Source organism: Sinohyriopsis cumingii, chromosome 7 (genome assembly GCF_028554795.1).
Source record: "Sinohyriopsis cumingii isolate HCF-2022 chromosome 7, ASM2855479v2, whole genome shotgun sequence".
NCBI classification, from domain to species: Eukaryota; Metazoa; Mollusca; class Bivalvia; order Unionida; family Unionidae; genus Sinohyriopsis; species Sinohyriopsis cumingii.
The window spans coordinates 9631272-9642018 of record NC_142967.1 but is presented as its reverse complement, the minus strand read 5'-3'; positions in this window follow the sequence as shown (position 1 = coordinate 9642018).

The window sequence follows — 10747 nt, the reverse complement described above, 5'->3', positions numbered from 1 at the left end:
TCAAACAATTCAGGACAAAATAAAATGGACACGATTTTACCCCCGTCAAATTCCATCAAGAAGCGACGAGCTGCTTTGTGGTATTCCATGGTGACACTTTTTTGACACTTTCCAAAGCTTTCAGAAACACAACATTAAACCTGGAGGCTATGGTGCTCACCAAATGGTGACCACTAAAATAATAGTATGGGGGAACGAACAAGTGATAAGTGGTGTACTTTTGACTTTTTGTGCCAGGGGTTTTCTTGTCATATTTGCCATCGGTGTCCAAGTACTGTTGCAATTGTTCGTCATGAACTTCCACATCAACAAATGTTTTGATTGGGAAGGACATTGAGGACTTGAGTCGGGTGAATGATTTCTACTAAAGCCACTTCCCAATGGGCTTCGTGATCTAATGGGATGGTCACTGGTAATTTGTCCGTGTAACAGCACAACGTGTTCTTGGGAAACACCTCCATGGAACTGTCACTGGGTAAGGTTAAGTAAAATTGGTTTTGGTGACTCATAATTCCAGAGTTCTGTGGCTGTCCGAGGGGTTACTGGACGTCAGAGGCGTGTCTCCGCCCAAAATAGGGTTGGTGTTGTTGTTATTGGAGTGGTGATTGACACTGGCACTGGACACAAGGTTCCCGGGGTTCCCGTTGGAAGAGAATTTCAGGGAGGGATATGGAAGTAGGTAATCGATGCAGCTGCTCAATAAAATGGTCCACAATTGTTTCTCTCCTTGTTGCAAACTTAAATTGGCCATGGTTGCCCCGATGACACAATACACCACGAAGATTTGGCAGAAAAAGACGATTTGCGTTTTAGGCACACGTTCTCCACACCAAAACCACAAGGGTTGTTTTTGCAAATCTTGCAGAGAAGAAATGGGTGAAGGAGTGGTAGCAGTAGTAGCTTAGTCTGTGTGAAAGGGCATGATGGTCACTTCTTTTTATAGTCGATGACTTGCGAAGCGTCGATCCAAGAATCAAAACTGGGTGGATATCCTTTCCAACGTACTTTGACTTCTTTGACACGTCGTTTGCCTACTTTACGGGTTCTGCGTTCGAGAATGCTTTCGATGTCGTACAAGTCGTCTTCTTTTTTGGTGACACGTTGTAACTCGGGTAAGTAAAACGTTCTTTTGAGCACTTCTCCGTTCATGTCTTCCAATTTATAGACGGCAGGATGACGGCCACGCACTCGTTCAGTGACACGAAACAATTCGGTCGTCCAGTTAGGAAAGTAACCTTTGTCGATAGTGCGTTTGGTTTTGCCAACGGTCAACACTCCACTTTTCTTAGGGGCAGCCCTCGTCGGGGACGTACCAAACATGCGCTCAAACAACTATACTTCGTTCTCGGGAGTCACGTCCTGCGGGTCACGTCCGATGCTTCGATGGTAAGATTGGTTGTACGCTTGCACCAGGTGCGGTAAGATGTCGATGTACTTCAGAGTGTGGTGATGCGTAAAATATTTCCACATGCGTTCTTTCAAAGTGCGTTGAAAACGTTGCACGATGCTGGCTTTGGTTTCGGGATTCTCGGTGGTAAAAAAATGAATGTCACGTTTCTTTAATTCTTTTTGGAAAGCTTGGTTCAGAAATTCGTTGCCTTTGTCCGTTTGCCATCGAAGAGGGTGACGACCGCTTTGTTTCAACATCCGTTGCAGGGCTCGCACTAACTCGCTGCTCGATTTGGAAGTCAAGGGGACGACCCAGGCAAATTTAGAAAAGACGTCGATGACAGAAAACAAATATTTGTAGCCGCGATTGTAGCTGGCCAAATGAGAGACATCGGCTAAATCGGCTTGCCATTGATGATCGATGCCTTCCACTTGGGTGCGACTTCTGGAAAACTTGCGTCGAATGGGTTTGTGTAAAGTGTAGGTAGCTTGTCCTTGTAACCATCGTTGCACTTGAGGTAAACGGAGACTTTTCAGTCGCGTTTTGGCAGCATTATACAATTTTTGAACTCCTGCGTAACCTGCAGGATGGGACGGATCGTAGTAAATGCTGGCTAAGACTTTTTCCATTTTGTGTTTGTGTGTTAATAAGGTACCCACTCTTGGAAGATGCTACACTTTTTCTCTTGGGGTACTTTCTTGGATTGTAGTGCTTTGCGTGTGCGACCAGCAGTAGGTGTCGCAGAGGAGGATGTCGGAACAGGGGATATCGGTTCTTGTTTCACTTCTGTCTTCACTTCTGCCTTCACTTTCTTTTTCTCTTGTGATGAGAAAGGGGTGGTCATCATCTTTTTAATTCATCCAATTCTGGAGGTAGGTGGTGTTGTTAACTTGCGTACTTTTTCTGGTGGAGTTTGAAACCCTTCTTCTTCTTCTCCTTTTTCTGTCTTGGGTACTGGTAGTGGTGGTGGTGGTACTGGTGATGGTGCTGGACTTTTCATCAAGGTCTTAAAATCTTTCAGAGTGGGAAGAGCTGTTTCGTCTGAGGCTTTCTGGTGAAAGAGTTGCAGTCGTTGCAAGAGTTGACCGTACTTTTGCGATTTTTCTGTTCCGGATAAATCTTGGCGATCCATCAAGGACTGCAATTCGTGTTGTAACTGGGACATTTTGCTCAAATGGGGATTATGAGCTAAATGAGGGGTGCGTTGTTCTTGCTAACGTTGGTATTCCATCCATCGTTTGTAAGGCACTAAAGCTAGTTTTCGTCCTTCCATGGGGTTGTCAAGGGTCGCTTCTGAGATCTTGGGACTTCCGAGGGCCTTTTTATCTTGCACCCACGAGTCCTCCCAACATGGTTCCCAAGACTCCTTTTAGCAATGGGCCTAACAAGGGGGGTAAAATGCCTCCACGTTGGACCAACATCTTCTTCTTTAGACGAAGGGGAATTTTTTTTAACCATTTGGCGAAGAACTTGACGATGTTTGCCTAAGCATTGTTTCTGGTGTTTGGACAAAGGGATCGTACCTTTCAAGACGTTCAAACAACATTCGCACACGGTATCGATGACTTCTTTGGAAGCTGATTGAATGAGTTTTTTCGTAGGGGTGGAGAAGCTTTGGACAGGACAGATAACATGTCCCCATGTTTGACTAAACGAGGAGGCAGTCCTTTCCTTTTCTTTCCTTGGGGTTGTTTAGAAGAGCGATGTTTTCTGGAGGGTGACATCTTCAGGAGCACCAAAACACTGATATCCTTACTCGGTCACACACCTTTTTTATACTGGAACGCGTCGACACTGATTGTCTTTGCGTCGTATTAACTTCAGGACAGGCAATGCACGTCGTGCATGGGTACGTAACGGACTAAATCGAGCCAGTTCTTGCTTGGACAAATCCAGTAAACTTTGTAACATGCCCGATCTTTCTTGGACTTTGATTTTGGGAGAAGGTACTTTGTGACCAGCGGCCACTGCCACTAAATCGGAGGGTCCTGCCACTGGAGAAGTTCTTGGGGTCATCAACGGAGACGTTCTTGGTGTGATCAACGTCTCCAAGTACTCTTCAGTTCTTGGTGACATCAACGGAGAAGTGAGTGAACCTGAGGCTACCGGAGACGCGGTCACCGCCGTGGCAGGTCGTGCTTTGCGAGTGTAAGGTTGCATCCTGGCCGACGTGGCCCTCTTGCGACTAGTTTTCTTCTGTGGACTTTTCAATTCTCTGGGGGCTTTTTCTCTGTTTCTTTTCCTGGGGGTTTCTTTTCTTTTTCCGGGGTGGTGTCTAGTAAGAGGAGGGTCCCGCCACTGGAGAAGTTCTTGGAGACACGGGTCCCCTTGGGGACCTGGTCTTTTTCTTCTTCTTGGAGCTTTGTTTGACTTTTTTCTTGGGGAGAACTTTGGGTGCATTAGGATCCCATCTTAAGAGAGAGCGAATGATGACCCCTCCTAGAGTACCGCTCCCTCCAGGTTTCAAAATGATTTGTTTTTTGGTTTGAGTGTCGATGCGAGGATCGGCCAGTTGATTCAAAGCGAATTTCTTTCGATCAAAAAAGCGTTTGGTTTGATGAGGAATCTGAATGATCCCTTGGAGTAATTGACGTGCCGTCACCGTGAACCATCGTAAGACTTCTTTGAGACTAGCTTCTAAGACACGAGCTCGTGTTTGTGGATTTTTTTCTCGACTGATGCCATACAAGGCACGAATCAATTTGACGGAAAGATGCGACTGAAGGGACGTCATGTTCAAAATGTGTGTGAGACAAACGAAAAGGGTCTGAGGTTTTTATAGATTTTTTTTGTGGAATGAAGTAAAGTCGAGGACGGAGACGTGTACAGGACAGGCCCTCCGTCTTGGCACCAGTGGTGAAACAAGTGGGTACGAAATCGCAAATCATCGGTGGTCGTAGGTTTCAAATTGATGAGTAAATAGGCGTGTGGAGTTTGAGTGGCATCGTCGTACGCCTGAGTCAGCCAAAGAGTTCCTAACTGTTTGGCTAAGACTTGCACTTGCGATTTATCTCGAGGGCTTTTAAACAAGACCACGTAATGCTCTTTGAGCCTGATGGTACGATGGGCTTTGCTTTGTTGAAACAAATTTATAAACGACACTGGCATTACGATGATGCCCTTTGCGCGTGAACCACAGTTTAATTTCTTCTTCGTCTTCTCCTAACATGTCGTCAGAAATGACCAAATGGGTTTGACGGGAGTCAGAGATGATGCCGTCGTCTTCTTTAGGAATGCCTTCCACAAACACGATGGAATCGCCTTGACTTTCTCGCAAGAGGTTATACGCCGATTGCCACTCTTTGTAACACCACACGATGAGTTGAGGTGGTCTATCGATCAAATGATGTTTATGTTCGATCAAACTTTTGACAAATTCGGTTTTGCCTAAACCGCTTGGTCCAGCAATGAGCATGTTAAAGGGATGGCGAAGATAGAAAGCCTCCCAACTGGCACGATCTAAGTGTTCGTCGATGACTTTGATAGTAGAGGAAGAGGGAGCAGAGACAGTAGAAGTAGCCATAGCCAAGTAGCGAGCATGAGCTGTCATGTAAGACGCAATGATGACATTTCCAAAAGGGTCGTCTTGTACAAAGTCCAGATCTTCCTCGTAATTGACCAAGATCAAATTCTCTCGAACGACGTCCACGTGTTACATGTATTTGGTTTTGTCGTGAATCATCTGGAAGTAGCGGGAAGGTTCTGTCAAATACTCCGTCTTGGGTAAACACGGGCGTTGGGCCATTTTACCCCACAAGCAATTTAACATCACTTTGGCAAAGGATCGCCTGCCTTCGTTTTTCTCGATGTGATCTAAAGTAATGCCTTCTTGTGCCCAGTATTTCCCTTTGAATGTCTTTTGGTATTCGGGAGTGTGACACCAGGAAGGATAGCCACTGGCGTCTTGTTTCAGTTTCAAAAAGGCATCCACGTAGTCGGCGAAAATGCCTTTCTGCGTGGGGTCACAATTGTCGTATTGTTGTGTCTTGGGAAAGTGACAAATTTCGTACACTTCTAACAGTTGATATCCCCTGTCCAGAGCTTTGAACAATTCTACGCTGACCCAGGTTCCCGTCAAAGCCCGCTTTTCCTGGGTGTGCTGACAAGGCTGATCTTGGTTGCACAAAGGAAACATCAGTTTGCCTTGGCAATGGTGAGGTAAGACGGGATGGTACAAGTCCTTGGGAGGCAAAACTTTGCACTTGATCAAGCCTTCGTATTGTCGAATGTTTTTCAGGTCGATGTGTTCCGTGAACAACTGTGGGTGCCCTGCAGGAAAGCGACAATATATGCATACGTAGGGATAGAGCGAACACACGTCCAAGTATTTGATTTCTTCTCCTTTCTCTTTGTCGGCTTGGTACAGCAAACAGGTGGCATTGGTCCTTCGTCCGTACAAACTATCCCTCGGGTTCAGGGGGTCCATGAACTGGTAACTTTCCACGAGGCGTTTAAACTCGGGATCGGTTTTCAAACGGTGATCGTATTCGTGTTACCACATTTCCACCACTTGGTATCCTTCCTGTTCGAACTTTAGGTGTCGCTGACAAGTGGCCTGGTACAAGTCTTCCATGGTTCGTTGTAAAAACTGATTTTTAGTGCCACGGTCAGGGAAACAAACGGGACATCCGTGAAATAAGCAACCGTTAAACTCGTACACGATCTTGGGGTTTTCTAAGTCCCAGCCATCGACCGACTGCGTTCCGATGGTCTTTTCACCACCTCCGTTGCGGGCATGCTGAATCCATTTGTCTTTCTTGTCGCACAAGTAATGCAACCAGCGTAGGGCTTTGACCGAGTATTGACGTTTGACATAGTTGGTCGTTTGAGGACTGATGACAGCCACGGTGTTTTCAGGCATGAATCGTTGCCGGTATACTAAGGAACACGCTTTGGCAATGGTGCAAGCTTCTTTCAAAGGATTGACCCCTCCGTGTTCCATGAACAGTTCTCGAAATTTTCCACATCAACGTCGTAAAATGTCCACGTCGGAACGACAATACTTTAACATTTCTTCCTGAAAGTCGAAAGGGTCCGAGGCGTGAGCCTGGTACCAAGGGTAGAAAGCTTCTCCTTGTTCGGTACGCATGTTGTCGGGGTCGTAATAGTGAGCCTCAGGTAAATGGGGTAGAACGGCGTGTTGATTGGCTTCCGAATTGAAAAAGTGTGGAAAGTACCCTTTAACCATTTCTGTCATTCCAAATGGTTTAGGCATCCGGCTCAAAGGCATGGCCAAGTAACTCATCGAATCTTTAAACTGTACTTGTCCCACTTGCATGAAAATGACTTGGGCTCCGTTCAAAATGACTTTAGGACCAGCGGTGCCTTGTTCCGTATAGTATCTCAAAAGAAACTGTCAATCGTATCCGGAGAAATTTTGAGCCATCACCGTGGCATGACGATGACAATCTCCGTAACGTTCGATGTCCTCTTGGCTCCACGTCTTGTCGATGGGGTCTAAGACCCATTGTGCAAAATCGGCTAGCGTGTTCAGTCCCCGAAAGATTTTTTCACGTCCTCCAGGAATCTTGCTGCAGTGAGGTCAATGACTGAAGATAGGTTCTTGAATGCACTTCTCGCACGCTCGATGAGCCACGCAGAAATTAGGAATGTGAATGCCAGTCTCTTGCATGCATTCGAAATCGAAAAAGACGAAGTTGCCTTTCTTCTTGTGTCCATCCTCTTTCTCTGGTTGGGGTTGGTATTTTTGCACGTAGCATTGGTGTTCCAAGTCCAAGATGTGGTGACAAATGTGACATTTTTTGTTTCCTCGACATACGTGTGCCTTGGCATTATTGGTAAGTATGCCTTGTCCACACGTAGGGCGCAATCTCAGGAGTTGACAAGTACATTTCTGCTGTGAACCTTGCGTCTTGAGATGTTTTTGGTAACAGGCAGGGCTGAGAAACGTGCGCAGACAAGCTGGACAATGCACTCGTCCTTCGTTCAGACAGGGTGGAGAGGCCAAACATTCTGAGCATTTCGATCCTCAATGCTTGTGTTGCTCTCGATTGTTACAGCAATAGTCACATTTCTCACAGTAATAACTGTATCCCAGGAATCCGGTGATACTGGTAATGGTATCGAAATGGTCATCGTGATAATAGACATGAATGTATTTTCCATCATTAAAGTCTTTCCCTCGAAAAAACAGAGGCCCACGCATTTCTTGAGGGTGCACTTTCAAGGTGTAGCGTGGAGCTAGGACATCTTGCAATGTTTGCATTTCAGGAATGCCACAGGGTGTGTCTTTGGACAGGCCGGCTTATTCCAACAGGAGTTCTGCTTCACTTCGTTGTCTGGCTCGGTCGGATCGTTGAATAGTTTTCCAGGCTCTTTTCCATTCTACCGTGTCATTCTTGTCAGCATAGGTTCGTCCCACCACGATAGTCCTAGCTAAACAAATCTGGTCTTGAGGGTTGTGAATTCGGACGAGACTCTTTTTGGTGCTGCGAAGGTCGTTCACCAATAAGACTTTTTGCGGCCAGTCCCTTGAGGAGGAGAGACGTGGATCATGTCCAGTGTGGCTTTTCCATCGGTGATGTCAAACTGGTCATTGGATTGTTGTACGTGTTGAATCTTGTCCATGACTTTGGAAGCAGTCAATTCTGCAGGGCTGCTAAACTCGATCCAAACAGGGGATTTCAAACCGTCGTGTTGTATGGAAAGTCTCAAGCGATCGTCTTCTTTGGGTTGACATTGTCGCTTGAGTGTGGTGAGCAAAGAATCCCACACCCCGGTGATGAACCCTTCTGCTTTCTCTAACGGTACTTCAGCCTTGAAATCTTTAAACTTCACCGTGTATTTGTAAGCCGTGGTTCTAAATTTTCTAGAGGAACGCTTTTCCGTCTCTCTAATGGAATAGTACTTTTCAGGGTTGACTGAGGGTGGTAAACTTTGTTTAGAGGGTTCGGATTCTGGTTCACTCATGAGTAGTAAATGGGGATACCCTACGGACAATGGGAATTAGCATTAAAAACACCCCTGGGACACTCTACGGACAAGGGAAATTTAACATGGCAAAAAATCGTGGGACACTCTACGGACAAGGGGAATTTAACATGGCAAAAAATCGTGGGATACTCTACGGACAAGGGGAATTTAACATGGGATTTTTTTTTAAAAAAATTTTTTAAAAAAAGGGTAGGCAATGGAAAGGCTATCTCTTTTCGAGAAATATGGCTGGCCCTGAAAAGGGCCTTTGGGTTTTTCTTCTTCTTCTTTTATCTTCTTAACTTTTTCCAACATCTTCTTAATTTGTCCATCATTCCTTTCTTCTTTTTCTTTTCTGTTTCCGGCAACCAGTCCGGGTGGCCCATGGCCCTGAACTTCTCTTGGATTTTCATCCAGTTTGTGTTCAGTTTTTCGAATTCATCCTTTTTTCTTCTATTTTCTTCGTCTTTTCTTTCATTGGACCACTTTTCTTTGATCTTCTTGACCTCTTTGGTCAGCACATTCCTCATTAGTTCTTCAGCTTTCTTAAGTTTTTCTAACCCCCACTTTGCGAAACACCAATCTGTCCATTCTACAACGTCTTCTAAAAAGCACCTTGCACTTGTCACATGATCTGTTGCTTCTTTTAACCTACCCACTTTGACATACGGTGGGTTAATTAAACCTCTGATTCTCTTCTCCTCATCCTCTATCATTTCTTTCACGATGTTTACGGCTAAGTGCAGGCTGTTTACTTGTCTTGACACGAAGTATTTTGTCACTTCATACCTCCATTCCTGTTCAACCCTTTCTGCTACACTCAATCCATCTACCATCCAATACCAACTTCCCATAAGATCGTTGTATAAAGCTGAAGCTGCTGGCATCTTCTTGTTTGCTTATTCCGTAGAATGAGCTCCAATGGCCAACACTGTTAGTTGTATACTGAAAGTGCGGACGTGATGGAAAACATCCCCCTAAAAACATAAAATTGATCTTACCTAGATCATGACCCAATAACGCGCGGACGTGAAGGAAAACATCCCCCTACTTTTTCATTTCATATAATATAACCCCAACTATTCTCTTCACATACTCTAAGAAACCCATAATCTACTTTATCACTTACAAACACAAACACACAATCACACAAACACTTACCCTCACATTTTTTAAAGAAAGAGTTAGTGTTTATATTCACACTACTCTACCTACACACATTGGCAAATCGATCGTTATTTCTTTTCTAGAGTATTGGGTAGCCCTGAAAAGGGCTGTTTTGTTTGGAACTTCATGGGCACCTGGTTAATGGTGGCACCTTCCAGGCCTGGCGCCACATACGCATCTTATCCCCCAGTTACTTTTTACCTTTTGGGGGGAGAGAGCAGAGGCAGGATATGTCGCTTCAGAATCCCAATTTTCGCTCTCTGGGATTTTGAAATTTCTTCTCTCCTTTTCCTCCTCCTCTTCTTTGTTTCTTCTTTCCTCTTTATATCTTCTTTCTTCTTCTTCTTTATATCTTCTCTCCTCCTCTTCTTTGTTTCTTCTTTCCTCCTCTCTTATCCTTCCCTCCTCGACAATGGCTTCCGCGGCCAGTTCATTTAATATGCGCCTGGCATATTCCAGATGCACATGAAGCTCCAACAGTTTCTCAAGTTTCGTGTTCATTTTTTGGTGTTGATCAATCAACAAGGGTAGCTGGACTGCCGAACGAGTTTCAATTTATACTGAAAGCGCGGACGTGAAGGAAAACATCCCCCTAATAACATAAAATTCATCTTACCTAGATCATGACCAAAAAAAACAACAATGCGCGGACCTAAAAGAAACACTCACTCACTTTTTATGCTACCCATTACTATTTAAAATTTTTTATAAATCACTTCAATGGACTATCCACATACTCAAATCAATCCAATCTAACCCCAAATTTACACCTCAAACACTAAGAAAATATATCATTTTAATCTACTATCCACACCAACTTATTTTTTTAAGCTCTTACTAACACTAACTCACCAACACATACCCTCACATTTTTAATAGCAAGAGTTAGTGTTTATTTTCACACTACTCTACCTACTCACATTGGCAAATTAATAGTTATTTCTTTTCTAGAGTATTGGGTAGCCCTGAAAAGGGCTGGTTTTTTTGTTTTGCTATGGCATTCTTTTTTTAGCTTCTAAGAATGCGATGTCCTCTGAGGATAGACTTTCTGGCAATAGGTCTGCTTCTTCGGAAAGAGAAGAAGAACTCGTTGGTGTCGATACGGCAATCGACAAAGCCTCTGTCAGGTTCAGGTTGCTGCTGCTGCTGTTCTTGTTGTTGCTGTTGCTGCTGTTTTTGAAGTCTGTACTTCTCTGTCCATTCTTCTTTTTCCCTGTTCACTTCTTCTCTGAAGAGCTCCTCTATTAGGTCTTCAGT